Source organism: Lynx rufus, unplaced genomic scaffold (genome assembly GCF_022079265.1).
Source record: "Lynx rufus isolate CCGP_SWC_20201006 ecotype Redwood Valley unplaced genomic scaffold, mLynRuf1.p SCAF_13, whole genome shotgun sequence".
In the NCBI taxonomy this organism is placed as follows: Eukaryota; Metazoa; Chordata; class Mammalia; order Carnivora; family Felidae; genus Lynx; species Lynx rufus.
This window is the reverse complement of record NW_025814827.1, coordinates 55,036,056-55,061,828: the sequence shown is the minus strand read 5'-3', so window position 1 is coordinate 55,061,828 and position 25,773 is coordinate 55,036,056. Positions and strand designations below refer to the sequence as shown.

General features: G+C 42.6%; 1 long non-coding RNA gene across 8 annotated transcripts in view; it reads left to right on the top strand.

Moving 5' to 3' along the window:
* LOC124508893 (uncharacterized) overlaps positions 1-24,761 on the top strand; it is a 68,961-nt gene extending 44,200 nt beyond the window's left edge. The window contains exons 4-6 of one of the 8 annotated variants that reach the window (XR_006961323.1): positions 6,126-6,200; positions 18,973-19,066; positions 20,184-21,001. This is a non-coding gene — a long non-coding RNA (uncharacterized LOC124508893). Of the gene's footprint in view, positions 1-1,642; positions 2,162-6,125; positions 6,201-8,448; positions 8,655-15,992; positions 17,851-18,972; positions 19,067-20,180; positions 21,002-22,227 lie in introns of those variants that run through there. The other 7 variants (XR_006961324.1, XR_006961322.1, XR_006961325.1 and 4 more) reach the window with 7 other exon arrangements.
* Positions 24,762-25,773: the final 1,012 nt, after the last annotated feature.

Below are 25,773 nucleotides of genomic sequence, written 5' to 3'. Positions count from 1 at the left end.
GAGAGGGAGACACAGAATCTGAAACAGGCTCCAGGCTCTGAGCTGTCAGCACAGAGCCCGACGCGGGGCTCAAACTCGCGGACCACGAAATCATGACCCGGGCTGAAGTCGACCGCTTAACCGACTGAGCCACCCAGGCGCCCCATACTTTTAATATTTCAAACGAAGTCTACCTGACAGCGCAAGGATTTATATTGATTGATGGATAACTGATAATAGCTGAAAATCCCATCTGAATCATCTTCAGTTCTTGAAGAGGGACAGAGTATAAATAACTAACATAAACTAAACACAACCATCATGATAGTTGATTCGCAGACTATTCAGTGAGGTCTTTCTTGGGTGTCAAGTGCTATAGGAGACTCTAAAGTTGGAGAAGATAGAAACGATTGAAAGAGGGTCTGACCCACTCCCTCAATCAGAGGGAATGTAGCAAGTTTAGGAAGGGTAGTGTGCAGAGCATAGTCTAATGATCGAATCAATATGGGCATAAAATGAAGTCAGCATATGAGAACAGTGTTCAAGTAAGATCTTCTGATCCAGAGATGAGTGGTTAGTTTACAAAGTGATTGAGTTGTTACTCTGAAGACGTCACAGCACTGTTCTACAAGCAGTAACACCACCACCAAAACCAACAGGAAAGCAGGCAACTCTATAACCAGAGTACCCAAGTGAGAGCGCATCCATTCTGAGAAGACCTACCCCGTCAAGATTTCTCTCTACATGTGATCATTTTACTAGCTTTGAAGCTCAGTTTTGCAATCCAGTCAAGTAAGGATTGTTCAGGTCTTTACAGTGAGAAGAGACAAGTTTCTTATTATCTAGTGATTTTCAAGGCACTGCTTAGAAAGCAGCAGAACCCCTTCCTCCACAACACACACACACACACACACACACACACACACGCACACACACACATGCACACACACACACTACATGTCAAAGTCATTAGCTATTTGTACCCTAGATGTGGAAGAAGGAATTCCCCAGATGATTTTTAAATTCTGGGGCAATTACTACATAACGTTTCGAGAGCCAGAAGTAAGAATCAATCTGCCAAGCAACTATTAGGAATGGAATTGCTTCTGCTTCAAAGTATATGCTGGATTAACTTCTAAAGTAGTTAATTACTTTTCAGATCATGCTGTGGTGTCACACAGCCTGAAGGGAAAAATGCTGCCACCCAGGCTAAGGAGGTGGGAGAGAGGGAAGGTCACGATTTCTGTTATCTTGTAGACTGTGCCTAATGGGACTAGCTTAAGAGCCAAAGAATCAAAAAGCATTTTTTTTTGTTTTAGCCAAAATAATATTAAATAACGTTTATTTGTCTTTAAATAAATTAGTTGTTGAAGTGAATCAACTGCTGGTTGTTTGGTTATTAGAAAGATTTTACCTAAATTGAAGCTGCTTGTCAAAGGCTCAGTAAGTAGCCGAATGTTTGGGTTGAAATACTTTCAGATCCCTTTCTGCTTTGATAATGGACTAAATTTTCCGAGACAAAGATGGCAAGAGTACAGAGTCCCAAAATTCATTTCACTTCCAAAGTACCTGATGAGAGACGAAGAAAACACTGGTCTAAATGAAAAGATTGGGAGCACAGATGGCACATGATATGTCTGTACTGCTGTTTTACCCCTTTCAGACCCAAGACCATCTTCATTTCTCATGGCACTCTTAACTCATGGCACCGACTCTGCTCCCGGCTTCAGAATCCTGCCCAACAGAGTGCTTTGGGAGACCACTACTAGTCAACTGGACTGGACCTGGAGATGAAACCTATTTGCAATACCTGATTTAGCAAGAATATAAGCTCAGGATGGAAAAGCTCTAGAAATAGATACGCATTCTCAGAGCTTGTCAATGTCTGCCAAACCTAGGGAAAAGAACCTCTTTGGTTCTTTGAACCTGTGTGGTTGATCGACACTCTGATGGATTTCAGTCTCAGGATACCTTATCAAAATATTAAAGTTGAAGAGGCCAAAGTAATCCTGTTCTATGTGCTCCTTTTTATGACTCAGGAAACTGCATCAGACATGAATAGCGCCAAGCTGAGCCCTGGGCTTCCTGCTCTTGTGTTCTTTCACCGTCTCATGCTGCCCATCTCCTGACCAGGTGCTGGGCCCAACAGAGCCTTAGTGTCTTGCTTATATTGTATATGCATTTACACATGGACTTGTATTGATTATTGTATGAAATAATGCTATATGAAAGATGATTCATTAGTAAACTAGCAATTTTATCAATTTGTAAAATTCTCATCACAGCTTACTGCAGAGGTTAACTTAATGGTCAAAAACTACACAACCTGGATGTCTGCTGATTTTTAAATACCAGGAAGTTTAGCATCTACTCCTAATGTGGATGGAAAGAAATGGAACCAGATCTCACAATGAAGATAGCAGTTTATATAAATTCAAAACATAAGAGAGATTATTAAATGATCTATAACAGCTTCCCAGGATTTCAGCATTTCCTATGCTTACTTAAATTTTTAACTAAAAAGAAAGGCTCAGTAGTGTTTTATTTTTTAAGTGTTCAGAAGAATAATATTTAAGGTTCTTTGTAGGACCCACAGAGGAGACAGAACACAGACCTCTTCTGCTCAGGTTTCTCTTTCACTAAGAAAAATGTCCTGGCCTTGCCATTGACCTCTTCCCTTTTTGCCAGGCTACCTAGGTTGACTTTTCCTTTTTATGCCAAAAGCAAATAAGGGATAAATAAGGGGTCTATGTAAATAAGGGGATAAATAAGGGGTCTATGTAAATAAGGGATGTCTTTACAATCATCCTCTACTACTTTAAATCAGCAGTTCTCAACCTTAGCTGCACATTAAAATATCTGCTTTTAACAGTCCTGGCCCAGATCAATTGAACCAGAATCTCTAAGGCTGGTCCCCAGGCATTGCTAGTTTTTAAAGCTCCCCAGTGTTTCCAGTGTGTAGTCAAGTTTACCAAACACTGACTTGAACCAAAAGGATGAAATGTTACTGCAAGAGCATCATAAATCAGATGAAGGCCAGGCCCCAGATGCAGTTCTGACGGCATCAGAGCCACACCCCACATTGTCTTTGCTGTTCCTGGTGCATAGCACTGTAAAGTTAGCATCCTTCTGCAGAGTGTAAGGAAATCAGGGAGCAGTCCCAGGCTGAGGCAACGGATAGATGGATCCCAGTGTTCTGGAGCCAGCAAGTTTTACCTTGCAAGGTGCACATGTGAACATCTCTTCTCATATTCCTAGCTTGAAATCAGCCATAGTGAGAGTATTTACACCATGGAAATTGGCAAACCCTACCAACTTGGGCCTGTTTTTCCTTAGGGAGCCAGTGTTAAACATTTATCAATACCAAATTGTATAGATCTCTAGTCTCTGACCCTAGTCAACCCTGAGAAAGGGAAACTTAAAGGCACCCTTGGTTCATTAGCAAGTCTGAGCTTCTAATATTATTGCTTCTTTAATTATTTGCTAATAAAGAGGGGGAGTAAAGTCAAATAGCAAGAATAATTAGGAGTTTGCTACTACCACTATGATCCTGGTAGCTTCCCAGGTAACTAGGAGAGGATAACAAGAATTTAATATGATCCAATACATCCCTTTTCCTTATCACCTTTGTCTATCACTTTTGTCTAGGTGTCTGTCATTACTTTAGGTAGAAAACCAAGATAGAGGAAAGGTGGATAGTTATCATAGTAGTTAAGTTATAGTTTAAACTGCTCTAACACAGAGACTCCAAATCACAGGGAGTTAGGCAAGAAAGAAAATGTTAACTGTCTTGGAAATTTGGTTCAAGGCTGTTATGGGAGCTTTCACCTCTGACAACTCCCAGCTCCTGTCATCACATCTTCGTACCACCTAATCAGGAGGGGAGAAGGAGTAAGGGGAGCACATACCATTCCCAGTTAAAGACACAACCAGAATGAGTTACATCACTTCCACTCATACCCACTGGCCAGAACTGTGTCTTAATGGCTGCGCCTAACTGTAAAGGAGGCTGGGAAATGTAGTCTTGACTAGGCAATGTGCCCAGCTAAACATCAGAAAGTTTACTATTAAAAGAAGGAGAGGGTGACTATTGATGGATAAGTGGGAGACTTTGCCACACCATCCTACTCATTTAAATGCAAGTTTGTGTGTTATTGTCATGGCTGGAGGTAGAGACTTCGTAGGACAGTACTTTAAAACATTTTACAGGCTACAATATCTTCTCAAGGTTTTTGAGTCCTGACTCTCCCGGGAGTTTCCTATGTTAATAGAAAACATCATCTCTGGAAATTCACCAGAGAACTTTTAGAGTTTATTTCAATGTGCACATGGGGAAATATTGTATATTATAAAACTTGGTCATAGACTTTCCCATGTAGCATTTTACTTGATGAATTTGGGGCCCAACTAAGTCTTTCAAAGACCATTTTATTAGGACTTAGGAAAACACACGGGATGTCTTTACAATCACAAACTACAAAACTGTAGGCCATAAATATGCTCAGTGTAAATAAATTGGAATTAATGTAATTTCCTGTCTTTCCCTCTCCAATCCGCTTTACATCATACTAAAGTCTTTCTTTAAAAATCATTTCTGTCGTAGCACTCTTCTGTTTAGACACCTTAGTGCCTGTGTTTTAAAGTCAAAATACTTTTGCTTGCTGTTGTGGGGCTCCATGTGGGTGTGCTGGAGTCCTAACCAAACATGTATGACAGAAAAGAGAGGACTGATCAGGTTCTTAGGAGACTTGGATTCTAGGTCTAGTTCCCCCACTATCTAGGTGGGTGACATTGGACACACCCACACTCTGACTCTGGGTAGAGCTGACCCTGAAGCTAAGATTCAGGACTGCCTAGACCAGCAAGAAAAAGAGCCTTCTTTAAAGTAGTTGCAGAAATCAGCTCCTCACATTATTCTCAATGATTCCTGCCTTCTGGTGTCCACCCCCTTGTCTAATCCCTTCACCTGGAGTGTGGGCTGTACCTGATGACTTGCTTCTAACAAAACACAGCAAAGGGATGGCGTGTCACTTCTGAGAATAGATTACAAAAGAGCAGGCTTTTTGCTCCCATTCTTTCTTTGGTTTTTCTTGCTTTCTCTCTGATGAAACAAGAGGCCATGTTGTGATCTGCTCTGTGTAGAGGCCCATGTGGCAAGGAATGGAAAGCGGCCACTAGCCAGCTGCCTTGTTGTGAGTAACACCCTTGCGTAGCAAGGAATTGATGCTTCTGGTCAACAGTCAGCCAGGACCTGAGACCTGCCCACAGCTGTAGGAGGGGGCTTGGGAGAACATCGCCCCTTGGTCGAGCTTCGAGATGACTACAGTCTTGTCTGACGACTTGATTGCAGCCTCTTGAGCGACTCTGAGCCAAGGAACCCAGCTAAGCTGTTACCTGGTTCCAGATCCTCAGAAACTTGTGATAATGACTATGTTGATATTTTAAGCCACAAAGTTTTGGGATGATTTGTTATGCAGCAATAGATAGTAATACTGAAGATCCAATATCATCTGAAAATGTAGGGGAATTAGAAAAACATTATTTAGAAGTTAAACCTATTAAAACAATTTAATTTTCAAAATCATGTGCATAGTAAAAGTAAATAAAAAATTAAGTAAATAACACCAATAAGTCTTGGTCTAGTAACTAAGATATTCTCAAACTTTGACCTTCAAAGAAACATGTTTGATCTTCCAGAGAATGAGGGTTGTTCTGGCACAATACAAAAATACTGTCTCCTCGAGAATTGGGAAGCAAAATATCTGAGGCAAACATTGTTATATAGGCCAAAATTTAAAGGCTTCAACCAATTTCCTGTAACTGTGATGAAAGAGAAGAGGAACCTCATTTTTATGAATATTATAGAGCTATACTGTCCAATACAGAATCCGCTAGCCACATGCGATTATTCATAGATAAGTTAAAATTTATAAATGAATAAAATGTAAAATTCAGTTCCTCAGTCGTACTAGCCACATTTCTAGTGCTCAAAAGCCTCCATAGACAGTGGCCACAAAATCGGACAGTGCCAATATAGAACAATTCCAAAATCGCAGAAGATTCTATTGGCCAGTCCTACTGTAAAGTGTTTTCATGATTCCTAATACCAATGCTTATGAGGTTTGTTTCACTGTTGTTCTCTTCAGGAACAGTTAAACCAGTGTAAAATGTCCAGTGTTCCTGGCTACTCTGGAGGTATCAGCAGCTCAGCCAAACTGAAGGTATTCTAAACACATTGCAGAGCATCTAAATTGAGTGGGGAGAATTTATATTCTAAAAAACATTGGAAGGCTGGGACCATAAAGGACTACCAAAGACTCAGTCTTAAGGTGAGCCAGTGGGAATCACCACTTCTGATACAAGCTCCCAAACATAGGCCAACTCATATTATCAATCAGGGCTTTACTTTCCATATTTATCAAATGAGAGCAAAGGGCCAATGATCTCTCAAGTTCCTTCAAGCTTTAAAACTCAATAACTATATATATATTGCTCTAATGAAAAAACTGTCACCTGTGCAAATTATTTGGTGACTCACAGATGCAGGTTAGGAGTCCTACACCTGGTGTAAAACTGCCTCCTTGGGGCACCTGGGTGACTCAGTCTGTTAAGCGTCTGACTCTTAATCTCGCCTCAAGTCATGATCTCATGGTTCATGAGTTCGAGCCCCGTGTCGAGCTCTGTGCTGACAGTGTGGAGCCTGCTCGGGATTCCCTTTCCCCTCTCTCTCTACCCCTGCCTGACTTGTGCTTACACTCTTACTCTCTCAAAATAAATAAACTTAAAAAAACAAAAAACCTCCTCCTTCAGGTTTCCTCCAACATCTGGTCTCCTTTCTTCTTCCTGGATGATATCAGAGCCCAGAAAGGAGAAGCAGGGAGGGAGTATGATTGCACCTTGGGAGTTCAGCCACCTTCCTCTAAAGATCAGCCCATTCCTAACTCCTAGGCACCTTGTATATCCCTCGGTGGGTCCTGTAGGGCTGTGGGAATTTCTTTCACATCATGTGACTGCCATAGGGAGTCAGGACTGGTGGTCTCTCAGTGCTTTCTCTTTCTAAGGATATTTCACCACCATTTCCACTGCCCCGGGGTTACTTCAGGTTGTGGGCTAAGATGCTTGAGGTTTTCCTGAGCTACTGTGTCCTGGAAGGCAAGAAACAAGTCCTTGTGCTTTGGATTCTCTCAAATGTATCTGTTCATTCCAAGTACTTCCTACTTCCAGTGGGCTCTTGGATCTTAAGGTTTGCCTGGGGGTGGGGGGTGGAAGAGGGAGCTCCCACACTGACAGATGACCTCTTGCCCTTCACCTCACTGCTACTTCATGTTTAACCCCAATGGGTTTCCACCTTACCCTGCCTCCGTACACTGTTTAGCAAACTTTTTCCTCTCAGACCCTTAAAAAATTCTGAAAAACTTCCATATTTTTATGTTGACATCTGAACATTTTTATCTCCATTTAATAGTTACAAAAGATGTTGTCTCTGATGTATTTTCTGTTGTATGTATGCTCTAAATATATTTTTGTTAAAACCTTAGGTTTTGCTCATTCAACGTATGGAAAATAACCACACAGAACCTAACCGGCAAAGTCAGTTTTTGTTATCTATCCAGTCAGCCAAATCCGCCATGCTTTCTGTCAGGACAAGTCTAGATTTTATTTCTCAGTTTAAGTCAGTGTTTCAGTGTAAGTCCTCATGACAACCACATCACTTCTGAATTCTAATATGTAAAAACAAAGATAAATAGATGAGGCACTTAGCCGCCATGCATGACGATGCAGCCTGAATGAAATGAGGCCCCCGTGGCCCTCAGTATTTTCCTGGGAGCTCACCCGGTACTGCTCCCAGAGATCCCTTCCTTGGTGGCGTGCATTCTCCAAATGTCCAGTCATTTGGTGACCCAGAGGTTGTGGTACTCTTGGGATTCTGGATAATGAGAGGTATCATTTTCTTTTGTAAAGAAGGAGAATACTTGGAAAAAGCAGGTTAATCTACAAATTCTAAAAGAGGGTTAATTTTAGGAAATAATGCACATGGAAGTGGACCGTTTGGAAAACAGTTCCCTTAAAATTCCCAGTGACCATACATCCCTTAGCAAATCTTCGTGCACTCCCAGAGATTCACACATACCAGTGTGAAGACCGAAGCCGTGTGAAATTCTGTGCCCAGACCCCTGAGCTTTGCTCTTTAAACACTGAAAAAGAAAACTTTTTGAATCAGGCAAAACCCTTTTTTCTCTTAACAAAGCCTGGAATTATCTTGCTGTGAACTTAAGAAATTTAGTTTGACACTCTAAGCTGAGTAATGACTTTGTTCTACTTAAGTATTCAGCCTTTCCCTGAAGTAGTCAAACCCATTGATTCAATGAGTGAGGGGGTCATAGGACAGCACCACTTATGGGGAATGAAAATTACTTTGGTTTAATATTTCAAGGGCATCATCTTTCCTTTATCTTTCATTTGGAACAGAGCTTAAATGGACTGAGTTGTTCCAGAGCAGAGCCAAAGGCACGGAGGCAGACGCAGATTTGGAGCTGCTCTGAGGCAGACGCCAAGTTGTGAAGCAGTGGGAGGGGCTGCCCCACGTAACCCCCACACCACTGGGGCCTCTGCCTGTGGAACCCAAGCAAGATGGACTTGCCCTCCTCTCTCGGCTTGTACCAGAGTCCAGACCTGTGAGCAAGAGTTTGGCGAGTTCTTGTCTTATGGTTAATGCTGACTCTGGGTACCTGCCGTCAGTTGTGCTGTGTCTGTTTCGCAGCGTCTCACTCGAGGTTTAAAGTCACCCACAACTTTAATTTTCACTAAAAAATTAGAGTGGGTGGAAGTAAAGCAGAGAAGACAGGATCTGTTAACATCATGGGGGAAAAACCCCGAACAAGCCAAATAACATTCTCATGGCACACTAGGTAGAAAGACCTCCCGCCAGCCCCTCTCAGAGATGGCTGCAATGGTCCCAGCCTCTCTCCAACTTGTGATATGCCCTCTCTCCTCATCTTTCTCTGCAAAGCTCTCCTCCATCCCCATCAGGAGAACACAAATTATTCTTGTCTCATACAGAGCGCTTGAGCATGGGGATACCCCATGGTTTTGGGGGCTTACCACACCCTAGTGCCCCACAGTATTCTGCATTTCTCCGAACTCTATTCCCATCCCAGATGGAATTCTGCTGTCATCAGAATTATCTTGTTATACTTGGAAAGTAGTGAGTTTCCCATTCATTAAGTCTGGGTGAGGGTCTGACAGAATCATACAGAAGGGATTCCAGCCCTGGCAGTAAAAAGTTGGGGAAGTTGAATTAGGGAAGACTTTACTGTTCCTTCTACATCAAAACTCTTGGATTCTACCCTTGAACTTGAGATATTTTTAAATGAAAATAATATTACTATTGGTTCTAATGATGGAAGTAATAAGTGCACACTGTTTTAAAGAAACCAGATAATACAAACATAGAAATTGAAAGAATTTACCCATATTTCCTTTACCCAGAGAAAAGCACTGCCATTTACATGTTGGCATACATCATTTCAAATTCCAGATTTATACAGTATTATTTATTTACTTACTTTATAAAGATGGATTGAAACCTGCCACTTTATAACCTGTTTTTTCCCCAGTGAATATAGCTCCACATCAACAGTTATAAACCCATATCATTTAAAAAATTTTTTTTTCTTTAATGTTTATTTTTGAGAGAGAGAGACAGAGCGTGAGCAGGGGATAGGGGGGTCAGAGAGAGAGGGAGACACAGAATCCGAAGCAGGCATCGGGCTCTGACGTGGGGCTCGAACTCACAAACTGTGAATTCATGACCTGAGTCGAAGTTGGCCGCTCAACCAACTGAGCCACCCAGGTGCCCCTAAGCCCACATCATTTTAAAAAAAATTTTTTTTTTAACGTTTATTTATTTTTGAGACAGAGAGAGACAGAGCATGAACGGGGGAGGGTCAGTGAGAGAGGGAGACACAGAATCTGAAACAGGCTCCAGGCTCTGAGCTGTCAGCACACAGCCCGACGCGGGGCTCAAACTCACGGACCGCAAGATCATGACCTGAGCCGAAGTCGGACGCCCAACCGACTGAGCCACCCAGGCGCCCCAGCCCACATCATTTTTAATAGCTACCTGGATTTCTGCGGCATACTTAACCAACACCCTATTGTTGGACATTTAGGTTGTTTCCAGTTTTTAGATCATGCAGCAATAAGGGCTCTAGCACATAGCTCTTATGAAGAGAGTTTCTAAAGTTTCCCTTGCCTGAAAACTTGAAATTAACCACTCTACCACACATTTTACGCTTATGGGAGTCTAATTTTCTTCACTTTCTTGAATTCTTTAAGATGCTGTTGTAAAGCCATTTTAGAAAATGAAAATGTTATCAAAACAATACTATGTTGTTGCATCATTAGGTAAAGGCAGCTCTTTAAAAATTTTAAAAAAGGCTTTATTTGCATATGCTCCAATGTAATATACCATGTTAGAAAATATTTCCTGTAATTATTATTGGTAAACCTCATAAGGATAATTTTTATCAATTTGCAACTCATTCTATCACTCCAGGAAAAGTTGGAATAATCTCAATCTCCTACAGGGAAATCCAATTTACATGAAGTTTTATGTCCATAAAGAAACAGCTGGACTATGATCCAAATGACTGTAATGAAGCTGATGATATTTAACAGTAAAGTTTTCTGTAATTAAATTGAAGTGAGCTCCAAAAATTCTATCTAGAAAAAAATTCTCAGATGCCCTCAAATCTAATGGCAGGATTTCCTCTGCAAAGAGAATTTTTTCTGTTAATGTTTCGGGGTTGATTAATCTGAGTTTGTGTATGACCTGGTGACTATATTAGTTAGATGTACCTTTCCGGTTCCAAGTACCAGAAATCAGTTCAGGCTAACTTAAGCTAAAATGAGAAATATGTTATGGGAATACCGAGGTGTCGTGTCAATGGAGTCTTGGGGAGGTTCTGACACAAAGACCTGGGAAGTTGGGTGGCTGCTTTGGCTGGGAGTCAGCACTACCAACCGGCTCCTTGTCTTTGCCTGTGCACCGGCCTCTCCTGAGTCTGTTGCCCCACAACTCAACCTCACTTATCCTTTACATGTCCAGCTCTCTCAAGAAGGAAAGTCAGCTGATTTTTGCCCTCTGCCTCCCAATTCCAAATCTATAGAAAAAGGATCTATAGAACGGGGATCAGATGACTCCCCGTTCCTCAACTAGCTGTGGCCCGGAGGCCAGAGCACATCCCACAAGATGGCTGTGGGGGAGGCAGCGGCTGGAGTGGTCACTGTGAGTTGGGAAAAATGCTCTGAAGAGGTCCCTCTGAGCATGAAGCTTGAGAGAGAGGTGAGCCCCAGAGATAGTCAAACACCATTAGATTGTAGGAGTTGATTATAAACATGGGAATAGATGAAATGGTTTAGTTAATTTTTAATTGTGTGGAGTAAGGAGGGAAGGACAAGCACAGAATCCTGAAGAATATGACTTGAAAGCTGAACAAAGGAAAGGGAACCATTTCTCCCAAACTAAACCTGACTTGTCAGTGAAGAGAACTCCAGGAATGTGTCAAGAGCTGCCAAAGGCATTTGCTTTTCATTTCTGGAATTTAACAAGTTCACTGCTTGTTTCCCTCAAGGGATTTTCTAGATCCTTTGTCTGCTTCCCTTTCCACCTGGTGTGGGTTTTATAAATTTTCCACCTTGATCAGTAATGACTCATTTGTGCTTTTTGTTCTGGTATTTCTCCACACAGGGATGAATCCAGGTTTGAATGGGACCTTGAAGTTCACACAATAGTGGAGGCCATTTTAAGAAAAGAAAATACAAAATTATAAATATAAAATAATACACAGAAGTATTTATTTAGGGGCACCTGGCTGGCTTAGGTGGAGAGTACTACTCTTGATCTTGGGGATGTGGGTTTGAGCCCCACGTTGGGTGTAGAGATTACTTAAAAATAAAATCTTAAAAAAATACATTTATCTAGTATGAAAAGAGAAATGACAATAATTACAAATTTTTTAATGTTGACAAATGCCACAGTATCACAAAATCTAGAAATTCACATAGTTTTAAAAAATGAACTCCATTAAGGGGCGCCTGTGTGGCTCAGTCAGTTAAGCGACTGACTTTGGCTCAGAACATGATCTCACAGTTCGAGGGTTCAAGCCCCACATCAGGGTCTGTGCTGGCAGCTCAGAGCCCGGAGCCTGCTTTGCATTCTGTGTCTCCCTCTTTCTCTCTCTTTGCTCCTCCCCCACATATGCTGTCTCTGTCTTTCAAAAATAAATAAGATGTTTAAAAAAAAAATTAACTCCACAAAGTACCTCTAAAATACTTTTCCCCTAAATTTGTGACTTCATAGTTTTAATCAACGATTCATATGGTAATGATTTTGCAATATCACTTCTTGTAAAGTAAATAGAAAGGTAATTTTCTCTTTCCTCTAGCATAGTTGTTTAAACTTTTAAAAATTGATAGTTTAGAACGGTTTCTTTGAGCCTCACAACCATTACTGATGATATGTCATGCAAATATTTAAGATTATTGTCAAATCTGGGAAAACCGTCAGGCTTCTTTTCCTCTTTGAGCTGTAAAATTTGGAAGAGTTTTCCATAGACTGGCTTCTGGCTCCATACATTTCAAACCTGCTTCTCCACTAAACACATGCATCCAGCGCTGAGCTCTGTGGGGGCATTTATATTTCAGTACAGCTCTGGCTCTGGACTTTGTGTGAGGACACCTCGCACAGGAGTTGTCAAGAGCTCAGTGTGGAGGCTGGTCTTGAACAGGCTACTCACCGGGGTGGGAGAGAGACAGGTGAGTGTATGTCTTAAGGTTGGAGAATCTGAAGAGGAGATGGCAGGAAGTTGAGGGAGTTTGTGGTAATGGCTTCCGATTTTACTTAGTTTTTAAATTTATTTTGAGAGAGAGAGTGTGCGCATGCACATGAGTGGGGGAGGGGCAGAGAGAGAGGAACAGTGAAATCACGACCTGAGCCAAGATCCAGAGTCAGATGCTTAAGGGAGTCACCTGGGCCCCCAAGTTCAGATTTCACCATGAGACAAAGGTGGCTGCGAGAGAAAGACGTTACGGGTGGGGTTGCCAGATTCCAGGAAATCAAAATATAGGACATATTAAATATGGCAAGGGACATACTTACACTAAAAATTATTCATTGCCTATCTGCAATTCAAATTGAACTGGGCATTATGTATTTTTTTTTTTTAAATTTTTTTTCAACGTTTATTTATTTTTGGGACAGAGAGAGACAGAGCATGAACGGGGGAGGGGCAGAGAGAGAGGGAGACACAGAATCCGAAACAGGCTCCAGGCTCTGAGCCATCAGCCCAGAGCCCGACGCGGGGCTCGAACTCCCGGACCGCGAGATCGTGACCTGGCTGAAGTCGGACGCTTAACCGACTGTGCCACCCAGGCGCCCCGAACTGGGCATTATGTATTTTATCTCACAATCCTAGGTGGGTCTTTCAAGAGAAAAGTGAGGCTCTGGAATCGTCACTGAGAGACTGAGAGAGCTAACCAAAGATTAGTACAATGAGGGCCCGATTAGAATTAGACACCAGAAACCTCATGATGGTGGTGGTGGGGTATTTCTCTAATGGAGCCCGGAGGCTCAGGTGCATTGGCATTCACGCAGCCTAGGATTACAGAAACAAGGTTTAAAATATATGATAAAAGATGGAATTCAGCTAGGTTTCTCATCTTTTTATGCTTACTATTTGTGCTTTCAATAAAACCAAGGCAGCAGAAATTTTAAAAAGAAAGATGTAGTGATTATGGATTGGAATCCAAATCACAGAATATGTTAACATAAGAATATTTTATTCTCCACTTCCCAAACATGCCATAATATATTCACCCAAAGCAATAAATCCCAAGCTGCACGAGCAAATTATAAACAAATGATAGAAGCTGAAGTTTCCTCTCAAAAGAGGCTAAGGAACAGATAATTTAGAAAGAACAGATTTTATTGGAACGTCAATAGTTTTCATGACACAGATACTTAAACTACTCGTTTTCAGCATTCCCATATAAAGAAAATTATAAAAGGTTTTTTGGGTTTTTTTAAAGAAAAGATAATTTGACAGATGGAGTCTTTTTATGGGATCAGTAGAAGTGATAAAATTGAATAAATTACCAAGATTTTATCTCCATTTCTGTAATTCTCCCTAAAGATTTAGAGGTGGCAGATTGAATCAACTGGGAAATAAATTTGCATGTTTATAACATGTCTAAAACAGGAATTAAAGACAAAAACTTCTCACTTGTTTTCAAGAGTGGTTTGTCTTGAGGAAACTTGCTCTTATGAGATTACATGTTTCCTAACCCAGTATCAACGTTCATCAAATGAAAATGTGTTACCAAAGATATGCAAACAGAGGTTTGATGAACAGTGTACTGTCTATTATTACCATTCATGTTAAAGAACAAATAAAAATAATTATAAGCCAAAAACATAGTTTAGTTTAATGAACTAAATTCTAGGTAATTTTAATTTTTATTTATTTTTTTTTTGAGAAAGAGAGAGAGAGAGTAGGGGAAAGGAGCAGAGGGAGAGAGAGAGAGAAACCCAAGTAGGTTCCATGCTCAGCTCAGAGCCTGACGCAGGGCTGGATCCCATGATCTGAGCTGAAATCAAGAGTCGAGACGCTCAACTGACCGAGCCACCCAGGAACCCCTCTAAGTAATTTTATATGTGAGATGATTTGCTTATGAACAGGCCGGACTAGATTTTGAGTAAAATGGAGCCATAGTGTTTTGGTGCACAAGATAGCTAACTTTATGATCCCTGAGTTATGTGATCACATTACAGAACCAGCAGTTCTGCCTGCCCCGTAAGGAGAAAGTGCTGGGGGTGGGGGATGCTACATGCACAGTGTGTCTTACTCCAAGAAAAGCACCGAGGGACCAGGTGCATCTCGTCTCCCCACAGAATCCCCAGTGTTAACACCTCCAGCAGCAATGGCTTAGATCAGAAAATGAATGGGACCAGGTGCTGGGATGTACAGTTTGCGGTGAACCAGGGGAGGTGGTATCTGGAGAATCTGTCACTCCCATGCCCCTTACTTGATAGGTGAGAATCCTGACACTTAGTGAGCAGACGTGGCTTCTCCAAGCCTCACACACTCACCAAATGAGTGGCAGAACCAGGGCCAACGGGGAGTGAGGCAGAGGCTGAAATGTGAAGTCTTAGGGAGCAGAAACATCTCTGAGGGCCTAGTCCCAAGTCCTGCTTCAGCTGACACTCTCATTTTCCACTGGTTTTTGGCATTTTCTAATTCAGGATTTGCATAAGGAATATTCTCTGTGTTCTGTAATTTTTTTTTCTTTTTTGCTTGAATTTGTTCCATAATAACAGCTTTCTGGATGTATCAATGGGTACTTTATTTATGTACCCATTGATGAGAAAAATATGCAGTAGGTAAGAAATCATGTGGAATGGATTCATCAGTTTTTTTAAAAAGCAGAAAATCAACTCCTGCTTCCTGGTATATTTTTGGCCGCTTACCCCTCTTCCCCATTTGCAAATGTTTGCCTTTGTTCTTGTATTCAATTAATTTTGTCATGTAAACAGTAAGCAAATCATAACATTTAGGGTTCTTTGCTTTTGTATTTAATTGTACTGCAATGTGTTTGAAGCAGAACCCCTCTCATCTCCAGCTCAATCTATGGTGGGTAAAAAAAAAAAAAAAAAAAGCATGTTAGGATTTATTTTCCTACTGGGTGTTTTCCCTCTTTGTGTAGGATTCCAATTCCAAATTAGTGTGGTTGCTATGTGTGGAAGGGAGATGTGTCAAGAGAATGTGGCCCCAGGGAAATAAGAAATTGGAAAGAGGTTGGTGCTTCCAAACTTTGGTGCGTCTTCCTTTGAGGAAACACTAAGATATTATTTGGATAAAAGATGGCCCTAGAACAAACATGACGTTGACTTGGCTGGGGAGAGAAGCCGAGAAAGCTTGTAACTACAGTTCTCTTTTCCCTCTTCTGCCAAGAGCAGAGCATATCTGCTGGCCCATCTCACCTGGCTCCAGACACATCCCACACTCACTGGAGACCTCCCCGTCTGTGCTCGGCCTGCCCGGCGAGTGTTTGTGACAGCAGGGGAACTTCACTTCTTCTCTGATTGAGTGTGTGAGGCCTTGGAGGTAGACTGGGCGTAAACCTCAGCACTGTTGCTTACAGCTGTGTCACCTGGGGGAAATCGCTTGGCTCTTCTTCGCCTCAGTTTCCACAATTGTAAAACTAGGATATTAATTAGTAACTTGGAGAATTGCTCTGAAATTAAAGATGTAAAGCACTTAGCAGTGTCTGTCGTAGCAAAGGCACCGACTCTGTGCAGCCTGCTCTCTGTCCTTCCTCCCTGACCCCCCTACTGCACTGCTGCAGTTCTGGCCAGGTTCTGAGAGCAGGCTCTCAGTTTCCAGTCCTACCCCAGCCTTTCTCCAAATCTAGGATCACATGATATTGCCTGCCTAAAGTTTTACACGCATCCCTTTGCTAGAAATCCTATGGATAGGCTTTGTTTTCTTGCCCCTCTATACCTTCTCCACTGCATTCTGACCTAGTGATCCCATCTGTAATTGTGCCTCATCTATAGGGAAGACTCTCAAATCCCTCTCCTACTCTGACCCTCAGACCAGTGTTTGCCCTCACCGTTCCTAGATCTGACCTGCTCAGAGGATACCATATTATTTGCAATTAGCCACTTTGCAGACACGGCCTGTGAATGCATATTAACATCATCTGTTTTTTGAGCATATAGTATATCCATGTCCCTGCACCAGAATACAACACAGGAGGGAAAAGATGTGGTTCCTGCCCTCAGGGACTCCTGGGTCAAAGAGGGTTCTGGTGCCAGGTACGTGCATGGCATCTCTATAAACGGGTGTCACTGGAAATAGAAAGTTATTTCCATGTAAACACTACATCATGTCCTTTAATGCTGTCAGTGGAGCCAAGAATGAACCGTTGGCAGTACTATCAAGTGGGAGAGGATAAAGGAAAGGAAGGAAAGAAGGAAGGTTGGAAGGAAGAAAGACTTAAGAACAGAAAAAGAGGGAGAAACCACAAAAGAAGAGAAAGTGGGTGTATATACGATATACCACAGAAAACGTCCGAATCTTGGTGTTCTTGGTAAAGGTAGAAATGTCACCGAGTTGAACTCCCGTCGAATGCTTCAGTTTCCCCTAGCATCTCCTCCCAGCTGTGTTATACTTCTGCCTGAAAAATTCCAAGGCCAGCAGCTCACCGATGAATACCCCTGGAGCCCAGTCCATGCCGGACAGTGATAACTGTTAGAATGTTCGTCTAATTATACGTAGAATCTAAAATTGCTTCCTATGGTTTTTTACCCCATTGATTTTGGTTCCCCTCTGGGGCCTTAAAGCTAACCCACACTTCTTTCTGTGGCCTTCGAAACCTTTGTGATTTCGGTCCTGTCTAGCTCTTGCACTTCTTGTATATCATGTTTGCTGTGGCTCTTTTCAGTTCCTCTAACACACTAAGCACATTCCTTCCTGAGAGCCTCCTGACAAGGGCTCCTGTCTCCTGCTCTTTGCATGAAACACCTGCACAAATAGATGCACGTGAGGTCTTTTAGGTGTCAGCTCCAGTGCCACCTTTTGAGAGGAGCCTGCCCGCACTGCCGTAGCTAAAATAGCACACTCTTAGAAGGCTTAATTTGGTGATATTTAAAAAAAAAAAAAAAATCTGATGGCAAAGCTCCTATATGTCCTATGTGAATCAAAAGACCAATAAAAAAACTGGGAAAAATATTTGCATATTACATGTTACAGTGATAATTTCCCTAAAATAGAGAGCATTTCTACAATTCAGTAAGAAAAAGACCAGTTGGGGGTGGCTCCGTCGGCTGAGCGTCTGACTTCAGCTCGGGTCATGGCCTCATGGTTCCTGAGTTTGAGCCACATGTTGGGCTCTGTGCTGACAGCTCGGAGCCTGGAGCCTGCTTCAGATTCTATATCTCCCTCTCTCTGCCCTTCCCCCACTTGCGCTCTGTCTCTCTCCCCCCCTCCCCACCCCCCAAATGAATAAGCATTAAAAGAATTGAATAAAAGAAAAAGGCCAATTAGGTTATTGGTCTACTGTAAAAAAAAAAAAAAAGAAAACAGGCAAAAGATAGGAACAATTCAAATAAAAAACAGCCCACATATGCTGCTCAAACACATGAAAAATTACTCAAAAAAAAAAAAAAGAGAGAGAGAGCAAGAGATAGTTTCATCTATCACATTGGCAAAGATAAATAAATAATAGTATTACACCAGCAAGGCTATGAGAAACAGGTACCCTCGTATGCTGCTGGTAACATTGTAAACTGGAACAGCTTTTATAAAGGTAATTTCATAGTATTTATCAACATTACAAATACACAAATGCTTCTTTCACCCAGTGATTTTTGCTTCTAGAAATTTGCCCTACAGATATGTTCTCAAATGTGGGAATTGATGTATGTACAAATGTACTCCTGGCAACGCTTTATATAATAATAAGAGGCTGGAAACAATATATGGATCTATCAATAGGGGGATGGATAAATAAATTATAGTGCATCCTTACAATAAAATAGTATGCAGTTATTAAAAAGAATGAGGCAGATCTGTTTGTAGCACTGGAGTGCTTTGGGTGTATTTTATATTAGCTTACAGGCATTTTATATCTGTTTTTTTGTTTTTTTTTGTTTTTTTTTTTTAAGGATAGCCTCTAAAATTGTATCAGCTTCAGGCCCCACAAAATCTGGATGTGCTCCTGGTCCCAACACAGTTGGTTGACAAACACCCTCCTGTGAGTAACAGAGGTTCATTCTACAGTGACGAGGAAGAGGAGGGTATGGGCGTGGGAGTGGGGGCCATGGTGGACACGGTTGGATCAAAATGGCGAGGTTGAAAAAGTTTCACCGGTGATTCTGATATGCTTCCTCCTTTGCAAATGCACCACTGCTGTGTGTTCAACCCACAGGTCCCCAATCCTGCCCGGCCACCTGGCTTCTCCTATAAGGCTCTGAAACCACACTCACTCTCAGATGAAGACTAACCTTGCAGTTAAAGCCCAGGTAGCTCGATTTCATGGCACCTCCCTGCCTTGGTCAGCCTAGTTCTCTAGGCCCCTGAGGTGCCCCAAGAAGCCAGACCAGAGTTGTTTCCTCTCTCTGGCTTTTTCCATTTCTAATTTGAATGAAACACCACTACTGTTCACCGCGTGTTTATCAAAAGGGTGGCAAGAACTGAAGTTCCCAGATCATTCTCTAAGCCACTCAATCTTCTTGGAAGCCAGCAGCCTCTAAACAGTTCTTTTTAAAATCACCTGGGTATTCCCTTTTTTTTTTTTAATTTTTTTTTTTTTTAAGGTTTATTTTTTGAGAGAGACAGAGCATGAGCTGGGAAGGGGGCAGAGGGAGAGGGGGAGTCACGGATTCTGAAGCAGGCTCCAGGCTCCGAGCTGTCAGCACGGAGCCTGATGAGGAGATCGAACCCACGAACCATGAGATCGTGGCCTGACCCCAAGTCAGCCGCCTAACCGACTGAGCTACGCAGGGGCCCTTGGGTATTCCCTTTCTGTCTCTTTTTGCCAGTTATCAGATAAAGCACACTGCTGCTGGGGAGGTTTGGAGAATTTTGAGGAGGGTGGGGAGTAAATGGGGCTGGCAGGAAAGATTACAGTGTCATAAATCAAGAAGCGAAGTTACTTGGATTTTTTTTTTAATCATTTTTTTTTAAAAAGTAAGTGAGGCATAGAACTTTGAAAAATGGAGGGACACTCAGAAGTAGCTCTACCATATTTGGTCAGACATGATTCCATTTACTTTCCTAAATTTTCACCCCCCCTCCCTTCCTTTCTTTGAATGAATAAAATTGGCTAAAAATACTCTATAAAGATTTCCTTTTTTGGTTATTAATATTATTTTGGGGGGTACGTCCCAGGCTCTGTGTTCATCTGCTTTGCCTTCAGACGTAGAAGACAAAGGCATCTTCAGGCAGTACCCAGCTGAAGATCTCAACGCAAATCCACAAAATAATTTGAGGAAAGCAATTTAGTTTTTAAAAATTGAATTGAACCTTGACTACGGTTGTGTTGAGAATGAACACGTGAGGTAGGGCAGTAACCAGCCACTCTGGGACAGTCCAGGAAGTTTTGTCAAACACAGCCCACTCTCCTTCCCTTGCCAGTAGGAGCCAACTCAGAAGAAGGCAGACACCAGAGAGGACCCAGGCGGCCGCCAGAGGTGCAGCAGAGTCGGGGCTCTCAAAGAGGCCACACCGCTGTGGATCACACTAAAGAGAGGCAGGCCTGCTTTGGATAAAGTCTCAGCTCTTGAGCCGTGAAGCCCAGGCAGGCAGGCAGGCACATCGACAGAACCCCAGAAGACTCCATGCCCTGTGATAAGGACCAGAGAGGGGGTCACCGCACCAGAACCCTGCCATTAAGCTCCCAGGGTTCCCACCAGCTTGCCACCAGGAGAACTGGAGAGTGACACCAACATCTACAGTGTGTTTCTTATGGCTCAGCTGGCAGAGGCCCTGGGGGACTTCCAAGGCATCTGGGAGCTAAATGGGATACCAGAGTTCCAGAGGTTCCTGTGAAGGCCCGAAACGGGCAGAAGAACATCAAAGTACGATGATTCTGAAGTAAGATGATTAATCAAATGGGATGTCTCAAAAGGTGCCTTTTCCTACTGATAAGAGCTAGACACTGGCGAGGACACCTCAAGCTCTTTCAAGAGAAAAATAAGCCCATGTTGTTGTGGGAAGCTATGGAAGGATTGGCTTTTCGGCACACTTGATACCTACTGTTCCCACGCGAGTCCAAGCTTCCCAGACTCACCACAACTGCTGTCAAAGCCTCTACCTGGTCTCTGCTATATCCAGCCTCCCCCCCACATTCTCTGCACAGCTGCCATAGTCCTCTTTTAAAGAGGGAAAGTGAGGGGCGCCCGGGGGGCTCGGTCGGTTGAGCATCCCACTCTTGTTTTCAGCTCAGGTCATAATCTCACGGGTTTTGGGTTCGAGCCCCACATTGGGCTCTGCGCCGCCAGCTGGGAGCCTGCTTGGGGTCCTCTCCCTTTCTCTCTGCCCCGCCCCTGCTAGTGCATGCTCTCTCTCTCAAAATAAATAAACATTTGACACAAATAATAAAAAGGGAGGATGCAATCGTGCTCCCTCCGCAACTGAAAAGTCTCTACCAGCTCTCGATCTTATTTCGTAAATTAAAAAAAAAAAATCTGTGGATCGGCAAAAGTTTTCTGTAGTGGGCGACTCAGTATTTTGGGTGTTGTCTGACCTGATATCTACTGTGCAGTGATGGGCTGTGCTAGAGTGAAAAAAAAACAGATTGCCTAAGGGAAAAAAGCTGTCATGCAAATGTGGAGGTAGACGCTTCCACCAAGAACGGGTACGCCGCGTTTCAGTAAAACCGTATTTGGCCCACAGGCTGTATGCACCAAGTTCTGAGAGTCTCTGTGTTCACTCTCCCTTCTTTCTGGGATACTTTTTCCTAAGATTTTTGCATAGATGGCTCTAAGTGGTAGCTAACTCACTAAACAGATTAAAAGTATGCTCGGAGACTCAGCAAAAAAAAAAAAAAAAAAATCCCTAAAAATGAGAAAATATTTTGGAATGAATTTGATTTTAGATATTTCCCCAAAAGTATTCAAGTAGTTGTATTGAGGGTGGGGGGTAGAGAGATCGGGGCTTTGTTGACACTCTTTCCACTTATTTTAAGACTTGGTTGGCTTTTTAAAGTTTTCATGACCTGGAGAGTGGGAAGGAGAGAGACATCCTAATTTTGACGTGTTCAAGTCTCGGTGTGGCCCTGCTCATGGGGTGTTCTTAGGGAAGGTTTCTTCGACCAGTGACTTGAAGGTGCCCCTCTGCCACCCATCACATTCTGCTGTTACATTTTCCCATTGCACTTAATCACTACCTGAAATTGTTGTGTTTTTTTTTTGTTTGTTTGTTTTTTTAAGTGAGCACAAGTGGGGGAGGGGCAGAGAGAGAGAGGGAGACACAGAATCCAAAGCAGGCTCCAGGCTCTGAGTTGTCAGCACAGAGCCCGACGCGGGGCTTGAACCCACGAACTGTGAGATCATGACCTGAGCCGAAGTTGGACGCTGAACCAACTGAGCCAGCCAGGAGCTCCTAGACTATTTTTTTTCCTTTTTTTTGAAATTGTGCTTTTTATGTGCTTCCTCGTTGATTGTCTCCCTTTTGTCGGTAGGCCTCCGAAGCCCAGGAATCCCATCTGTCTTGTACCTCTGTATCCTGCACCTAGTATAGTGTGTGGCAGAGGGAAAACATGCAAGAAAATATTTGTTGACTGCCTGACAGACTCAATGAATGAATGCCTACCTGAAGGATATAAGAATGCAAGAGTAAACGTGTTTCAAGAATGAGATCGGATCCTAAGTGAAATTCTCTGCTTGACCTTCGTAGAGCCTTAAAAGTGACTCGGAACCCAGGTTGGATAACTGGATCAGCTTTAGCTAGTGGACTTAAATCAATTTAGGCAAAAGCAAATCTGTCAGCTGAAGAACTTGTACCAAATCAGTTTTGGTAGAACATTTTGCAACTACATCATGGGAAGATTTTTCAGCTCTTTATTTATCTTTTGTCAATTTGGTCTCTTTTCCCAAAATGTTTACTTTTTTCCTTCCACTTCTTAGATTTTAATTAACTTTTGGCTTATTCTCTACAGAAACATAATGTAAACATCCAACAATGAAAAAATTATCGAGAAAATCAGATTTCCTTGAGTTCTACACATGAATTTAGAAACACAGTTAAATATGAAGCACATTCATTCAGTGTATAGCAAGCATCTGATTTGTGTCAGGCACTGTGCTGGGCATCGGAAAATACCACAGTGAACATGTCCCTGCCTTCAGACTTCTGAGAGAAAAGAATGTAAAACAGACCAAAACCAAAAACAAAACAAACAAACAAGTCAAGTGTTGATAGTTACTATGAAGGAAATAAACAAGGAGCTGAGATGGGCAGAACTTACTTTTGTTAGGGTGATAATAAAGGTCTTTGTGAAGAAATAAAATGTAGGAAATGATCAGAAGAAGCTAGCTTTACGTAGGGTAGGGAAAAATGTAGTCCAAGGTGAAGATACCATATATGCACTAACGCTGAGGTAGGAGAGCTTAGCTTGTTTCAAGAACTGAAAGAAAAGTGGTGTGGCTGATTCACAGTGAGCGAAGAAGACAAGGCATGATGACAGCCTGGTCCCCGGGGCTTTGTAGGCCATGTTAATGAGTTTGGACTTTAAAAGCAGGGGTTTCCCAAAGGAGAATGATGCCACCTTATTTATGTCTAAGGCAAGTCGAAAAGAAGGGAGGAGACCTGAGAGAAGGCTTCGTAATGCACATGGGAAACAGAGGTGGGCCAGACGGGCCGTGGCAATGGAGATAGGGAGGAGAGGACAGAGTTACAGTTTGGCAGTAGAGGAGTTATTGGTGAATTTGATGCAGGAACTGAGAGCGCTAAGCATATCAGTCAGTCTCTAATTGGGAGAACAGAAATCATTCTAGGTATTTCAAACAGAGGGAATTCAACTTAAGGAATCAGTCACAAGTGTTGGAAAGATTTAGAGGAACACAAAGGGAAGGTGTGGTAACCTGGAGTTAAGTAAGCATCTGCAGGAAGTCAGGACCATTCCTAATGCCGGAGGGAAAAGAGGGAGGCGGTGATGGCACCTGACACTGTGGGAAGCCGCTGGTGCCGTTGGACCGGCCACTGCCCCAACCGCTGATGCTGTTGCTGGAGCTGCCGAAGGCTATCGGAGCCCCTAGCCGCTGGTCACTGCCACAGCCACTGCCAGAAGCTTTTAACAAAGGGGAGGGTGTCTCCCCATCATTTCATCCAGTTTCCCACCAATGCTTCCCACTGGCAGCATCTAACTTTGCCAGCTGGCAAGAGAGTCTGGGAAGTGCAATTCACAGGATTCCAGTCACCTCCGACAGAGCACCGCACAGAATGGCGGGAACGGTACTTGGCACCAACCGGCCAACGACCAACACATGGAAGAATGAAAGATTTGTTTCATGTAGAAAAAATAATCCCATAACCTTTACAAATACGGATTTATTTTTACAAAAACAATATGTGCCCATTGGAAAAACATTAGCAATTAAGACAAACAATAGAACATAAAAAAAAAAAAACCTTTCATATTCCCACTTACTCAGAAATAATTACTAATAACATCTTGGTCTCAATCTCTCTCTTTTTCTCTCTCAAAAAGGGACTCTTACCCTACCTTCGGTTTTGTAACCTATTGTACTAACTATATGCCATAAACATTTGCTGGACATTTCCTTTGTTCCAACTAGCTCCCAGTGTTGAATATTTATGTTTTACTAACATTTTCCTATTATAAATACATAAAAAAAGGAATTATTGCCTGAAAGCAAATTTGCAATTTAAGAAAACAGTTCACGAAGAATACAGTTGTAACCTCCAACTTGACTATTATGAGATTATTTGCTTAGGTAGATAGAGAAAACTAATTATTTTGAACAGAAGGTAGAATGCCAGGTCTTTCTCTCCCTGCTGGGGAGAAGAAACCAGGACTCAGGGCAGAACTGGAAACGCGTGGTCTGGGGAGGGAGAGGTGCTTAGCCCCACACTCTACCAAAACTGTGCTTGCCTCATCTGTCTGGTCTCCGTGAGTCAGATTTCTGACAAGGAAGCTGGTGCCCTGGGGTGCACAAAAGGGGTGCCACAGAGCTGACGTGTCCTTCAAGAGTAGAGGCTCTTTTTTTTTTTTTTTTTTTAATTTTTTTTTTTTCAACGTTTATTTATTTTTGGGACAGAGAGAGACAGAGCATGAACGGGCGAGGGGCAGAGAGAGAGGGAGACACAGAATCGGAAACAGGCTCCAGGCTCTGAGCCATCAGCCCAGAGCCCGACGCGGGGCTCGAACTCACAGACCGCGAGATCGTGACCTGGCTGAAGTCGGACGCTTAACCGACTGCGCCACCCAGGCGCCCCAAGTAGAGGCTCTTTATTACGGGTGCAGGATGACCATTTCTCTGGGGTTACCTGTTAGAACGTTTCTGAGGACGAGTAGCTGAAAACCGTGACTTGAACTGGTTTTTAAAACGAGAGACTGCGTTATCTCACATTCTCACATAACTAGAAGTCCAGAGGTAGGACAGACTCCCGGAACGGTAAGATAAGCCGCTCAGTGACGTCACCAAGGTCCCAAGTTCTTTCAACACTCTGTTCCACCTTCCTCCGTGTTGGCTCCATCCTGAGGCTGGCTCTCTTCGTGGTGACTAGATGACTGCCAGAGGCCACCGAGGCCGCACGTTTAGCATAGAGAAAAACAGAGAGTCATCTCCCTCCAATATAAATTCTTTTCAGTGCAAATGCTGCTACACGTTAACATCACCAGGAGTGCTTTATTAATTATTTATTTGTTGCTGTTATTTCATTATGATTAATTAATTGATCTTTATTAATTTATTATTCATTTCTGATGGTGATGGTGATTATGATGTAGTATGTATTTACTTGCTATTTTAATTTTTAAGCTGCTGGATGCCTGGGCCTTACTGCTGGAAATATTAGTTTCCCAGCTGGAGGTAGTTTTTAGGAGCTGCCGAGCGAGTCTAATGTACAACCAGGGCGGAGAACCACTGGATAAGGCTGGTTTAGGTCACCTGCCCACCCCCTGGACTGACCGTTACCAGGGTAATGTCATGAACTGATTGGCTTAGAAAAGTGGATCTCAAAGTGTGACCTAGACCAGCAGAAA